Below are 6,000 nucleotides of genomic sequence, written 5' to 3'. Positions count from 1 at the left end.
ACTATGGAAAATGTGTTTATTTTTCCCTTAAAATTCTAACTAGCACAAGTCAATATTTCTTTCTCCTCAATAAAAATGATGTCACTTTTGTTTTCTAGCAGACTTTTATATGGAGCAGAATGTCTAGATTATAGTTGTACTTTATCTCTCACTATTTTTCTTTTTGTAGTGTCTTGTTTTAATTATCATAGCCTTAAAACCAATTAAAATATCTAGGATAGTTAGTTCTATCTCATATCCTTTATTCAAATTCTTTCTTTCATAAAAATCTATTTTTTTTCCTGACAGTAATGGAATTGAGTCAAATTCTATAAAATTTCACAAAATGTTAACTATCTTGTTTAAATTGTTGTGAAATCTGTAGTGGACTTATGTACAACTCATCAGAGTATAAGCACTTCTATTTTTGAGGTTTATTAAGGTAGAGCACAGATAAGAGACAATGAGTTAAGCAGTCAGGTGGTTCAGTGGTTAGACCACATGCTTCCCCCCCCTTGGGAGGATTATTGGTTTACAGTTGACAGTAAAATACAGTAGTTTATACATGTGTAACATTTCTCAGTTTTCCACATAGCAATCTAATCCCTCCACCACATGCTTTTAGATCCTGAGGCCCTCAGTCCTCAGGTACAGCACACTCTGGTCTCTTATTTTCCCATTAAATAAGTAGATATATCCATCTTTAAGAAAAAGTCAATCACTTAGTCTAAAACAGTAACAAAGACATTCTTACCTCAGTTTCTTCTTCCACTTGGGTCACTTAAATGCACAAATAGTCAAGTTGAATTTAATCTCCTTTAATTTTTGCACCTAAGTATCTGGTCCAGACATAATCCAACAATAAAAAATTCAATGACTGGCCTAAGGGGGAAAAAAATAAGAAAAGGGAACATGGCCAGTAAATGGTTTAGAAACTCTTAAGGGGTAATTCACATTTCAACTTTCATTTTAATTTTTATATAAGTATAGTAGATATGCAGCAAGCTACTGGTTTCAGGTGTACAGTGTAATGATTTGGCATTTGTATTCAATACGAAATGATTACCACAGTATGTCTGTTTAACTTTCATTTTACTTGTTCATTATTTCGTCTGAAAAACCAAAATTCTTTTCTGTGAGAATCTTTTTCTTTGGATTTTTATACTTTTTCTCTCTTATTTACCTATGCTCTTTTCATGCTGGTGGTATCTATACAGTCAGCTCTCCTGGCCTTGGCTAATTCTTGATACTCTGGAGTCCCATCTGACAGCAGAAAGCAGCGAGTGATCGGACAAGGTGAATGATTCAATGGAAATTTAACCTGATCTCATTTTAGTCATGTGTAAGAAGCAACTTGCTGTGAACAAGAATTGTAATGCTTGGAATTATCTGATTCTTGTAGGCTTTTCTTCCTTCTTTGCCTGGATAAATGACTGTTGAAGGATTTAAAACATATAACATATGGTAAACATTGATTTGGTCATTGGACTGGACATCTTGCTTTGTTGTCACTAAAGATTGTGGGAAAGAGAACCATCACACAAGCTGGGCTGTGTGGCACACCTGATTGAGTGCATGTGTTAAGACATGTAAGGACTTGGGTTCAAGCTATCAGTTCCCATATGCAGGGGGAAAGCTTCAGAGTGGTGAAGCAGTGCTGCTGGTGTCTCTCTCCCTCTCTCTCTCCCTTTCTTCTCAATTTCTTTCTGTCTGTATTCACCAAATAAAATAAACATTGAGAGTTGTCATAGATTATAGATTGTATATGTGAAGACAAAAATATTTAGTATTAACTGAAGGTGCTTCCTGGTGCAGTAATGTCTTACTTACCTTTAAAGTATGTTTCCAGCTATGAATCCAGATATAAAAACAAAATAACCCAAAACAAAGGAATTTCTGTCAATAACACACTTTAGCTACAAAGTCTGATGATGTAAAGAATAGAGTTGATGTAATATGATGGGTCAACTTTCTGGGCTGAGAGGCAAGAATCTTCTATTTATGCTGGCTAACAAAGAGCAGATAGAATGCAAAAAGGAAAAAAAAAGTTGGGAAGTGGTAGAAGAATGTGAAGAAACAGAAAGGAAGAAAACTAGACATCAGAAAGGTATAGAGAATAGAAGAGGGCCAGGTGGTGGTGCATCTGGTAGAGTGCCCATTACAGTGCTCACAGACTGGATTTGAGCTCCCAGGCCCCATTTGCAGGGGGAAAGTTTTGAGAATGGTGAAGCAGTATTGTAAGTGCCTCTTTCTCTCTCTCTTGCTCTCTCTCTCTCCCTCCCCTCTAGATTTCTGACTGTTTCTATCCAATAAATAAATAAAGATTTAAAAGAAGAAGAAGAAGGAGAAGGAGAAGGAGAAGGAGAAGAATGGAAGAAACAGCCACAGCTAGGTACCAGCACTGGAGAGGGTCATGGTGACCAATGTTATACTGCTGGTCATCCAGGATCCACATCTCCCTGTATTTACATTTGTATGGCCTTCTCCATTTGAACCCAAGTTAGGGCTGTGAATTAGTTACAAGAAATAGAAGTAGCAAAAATGACAATCAATGCTTGGTCTGAACCTTAACAAGTTTTTCTTCTGTGTTTTTTAGGAGCCCTGATCTGATGATAAGAATTTTGTTACCCTGACAAAGCAAAATGAAGAAGCCAGATGAGAAGCTACATAAGAGAGAGGGTCTCAGAGAAAAACCAGCCATCCTAGCATACTAGCCAAGTCCAGATCCTGCCAGCTGAATTAAACAAAATAAGACACCATCTGTAAGAACACCCAGCTAGCTTTGGAGCCGCTGTAAAACTATAAGCAAATTAAAAGTTCATTGTTTTTTTGATTAGCTCTTCAACTTCCTGCAGGCCCCCTGGTTTTCCTGTGAACTTCTCTGGTACATGCATGTCAGGAAGGGCTTGCATGCATGCAACACTTATATGGACAGCCTGGATGAGGTCACTAGCAAGGTGTCAAGTCTCTTTCGGGACCAGCAGACCCTGATGGACTACATCCTTCACTTTGTAGATTACATAGACTTCTTTAACACCAAACATTTGAAGAACTTTCCCATAGCCCCTCCCAACTTAAGGAGACCCCAGCCAGCAAGCATGCCACCAAAGGCCAAGAAGACTTTTAGCATCTGTGGAGGGAACCTCACCAGGTACTCTGTTGAAGAAACAAAGCCAACCCTGCAGCAGCAGCCACAGGTACAGCCCTCCCAGAATGACATGCTAGACACCTTGCATAAGAATGGCTCCAAACTGGCCTACAAATTGTGCCATAGCCAGTGGGAGGTGGCACAGAACTCCATTCAGCTGGTCAACGTGACTGGCCCCTCAGTGAATGTGCAGCTGCTAGAGAACTCTCACCAGGTTAGTAAAGATGGTTGTAGCTGCAGCTGCTCCTTTCAACAGTGTTATCACCTGCCATGTCGGCACATCTTGGCCCTGCTGTATGCCAGCCAGAAGCCTGTGAGTGAAGCCATGGTGTGTCGTCGGTGGCAGAAGAGGTACCAGCACCTCCTCGGACCCAGTGGGGAACTCCAGGACCCTGTTAGGTTCCCAAATATGGGCCAGCCTGGGAAGCAAGGACGGAATGGCACAGTTTGGGACCTAAGCAGGGAGCTAGCAAACTTACTAATGCAGAGTGAAGGGCCAGAGCTAGAGGAGCGTTGTTCTACCCTGCGCAAGATTATAGACATCTGGGCTGGCCCCTGCCAACCACCTGAGCCTATTCAACAGCCAGGAGACTTCAGGAATGTGGGTGACCTTCCATTCCTCTGGGGGAAGCAAGAGGAAGGAGAGGGACTCCTTCTTGGAGGAGCCACAATTCATGATTGAAACACACTAATTCACTGGACCACAAATCCCTCTCCTTGGAAGTGTGAGAGCTCAGAGTGAGCAGGACATGCTAGGGTCAGCATTTTAGCCACCTCCTGGGCCTAGTTAAGAATATTGAGTCCCATCATGTGAGTCCTTTGAATTCTCCACCCTTTTTTTTTTTTCCCCCCTACCTTTGGCATTCCTCTGGAGCCTAATTCCTTGCTCAGGGCCAAAGTTATTTACATGCTGAAAGGTCATCTCTCTCTCTCCCCCAAGACTCCTGAGGTCAGATATTACTTCACAGAGATGAATCCCTTTACTAGGATAGAGTAAGACACTATCGACCTGGTAAAAGGGCCCGTTTTACAGAGACAAAGGGAAAGAGGGTGATTTGTGGTTGTTGCTGCTCTTTACAAAGAACCTGTTATTTGTACCTCTTTTTATTCATGTTAAATAAAAGATTTTAAAATAAGAAAAAAAGTTCATTTTTTAATCTTTATTTATGTATTTATTCCCTTTTGTTGCCCTTGTTTTATTGTTGTAGTTACTGATGTCGTCATTGTTGGATAGGACAGAGAGAAACGGAGAGAGGAGGGGAAGGCAGAGGGGGAGAGAAAGATAAGACTCCTGCAGACCTGCTTCACCCCCTGTGAAGTGACTCCCTTGCAGGTGGGGAGCCAGGGGCTCTGTGGCTTTGAACAAGTTATTTATCTCTTGTCATATTGAATGACAAAAACAAGCTTTCCTCACAGAATAGTTCAGCAATGAGAAGAATGAAAAGTTGATACATATTAAGTATCCATCAAGGATTAGTTCTATTCCTTTAGTTCTAGTTCCTCTGTGGTTCTCTCATCCCTTGAAAAGACAAAAGAAGGCTAAACTACAGTAACTCCTAAAAGTAACTCTGTGACCACCAAAGGCAGTTCTAGTATATGTGCTGAGTGTATTTGACAATCTATCCCTATGTGAAAAAAGAGGTAAGTTAAAATACAAGTGGTAGACTTCTGGAGGAATGGGCATAGGATAGCAGCTGCCACTAGCCTGATCAACTAGCTAAAGCAATGAAAAAAATTACCTGAAACCTCACCAGATTATAACTAGGATTTCTTCAGAAATGTAATTAGGTGAGTGAGTACAGGGGCACACTGGGTCAGAGGATGGGAAGGATTATTAGGACTTCAGAAGCTGCACTTAGTGGCAGCTGGTCCCATTTGGGGAGTTAAGTGGCAGAGCAGTGGGTCTGGGGGCTAAATCTGTGAACTCAGGGGCACATAAGGACTCACCAGTGTAAAGAAAAACCTGACTGAGAACTAAATAAAATGTAAGTGATGGATCTTAAACTTTGTATTGGTGTCTGCACAGCTATAACCTATTTTAGATAACTCATTAACAAACTTCTTTCTTTTGGGGTCTTATATCAAAGCCTCAGTAAGCACCACATTTTATCCCATGTGACTTTGAAATGTGCCATTTTTTTCCCCCAAGTGAACTTAGGGTTTACCTAGGGCTTTACTTCATGCAGGGTATGTACTTACCCTGCTGAGCCACCCCCATCCCACCCTCAACCCCCAGACTGAATTTTGCTTAAATTAATGGCAGGTTTGAACACCACTGCTGGAGACCATGCATATTCGTGTCTCAGTGCCAGACTGTCTAGCCCTTTTCCTCTGGAGGACTGCAATTGTTTATTAGATTGAGCCTGGATTATCAAGGAATGTTGAAGTTACATTCCACTTATTCTGTTGTAGAAGATATGTATTACTGTTAGATTTTAACAAAAGCACTACTATCTCAGTTGTTGTAAAGTTCACTTATGTAGAAATTGCACATGCCAAGGCAATCCTAGATGAAATGTGATGTTTTTTGAGGTCTCTGTTCATAGGGGAAGGGGTTGGTAGGACCCTAGAACAAGTAAGTCCCACAATGAGTGTCTAAACTACTTTTCAGCTATGCAGATACCAAGTTTCCCAAGTTATTTAAGAGAAAACATGCATGCATGCTCACATAAACACACACACACACATATGCATGCACACACGGACATTAAAGAAAAATGAAATGTCCTCTGGCTTCAGTTTCCAGTTTGTAAACAAGAAAGCCAGACTAGAGGGTTCTTCAGGGTCACTTCCAACTCTTAAGTATAGCAGACGTCTCAAATCCTGTGTTTGTATTAGCCTTCTGTGGACAGTGAGATTAAAAACTCAGGTTG

The sequence above is a fragment of the Erinaceus europaeus genome, chromosome 10 (assembly GCF_950295315.1).
Source record: "Erinaceus europaeus chromosome 10, mEriEur2.1, whole genome shotgun sequence".
Taxonomy (NCBI): domain Eukaryota; kingdom Metazoa; phylum Chordata; class Mammalia; order Eulipotyphla; family Erinaceidae; genus Erinaceus; species Erinaceus europaeus.
Note: the sequence above shows the minus strand (reverse complement) of the source record.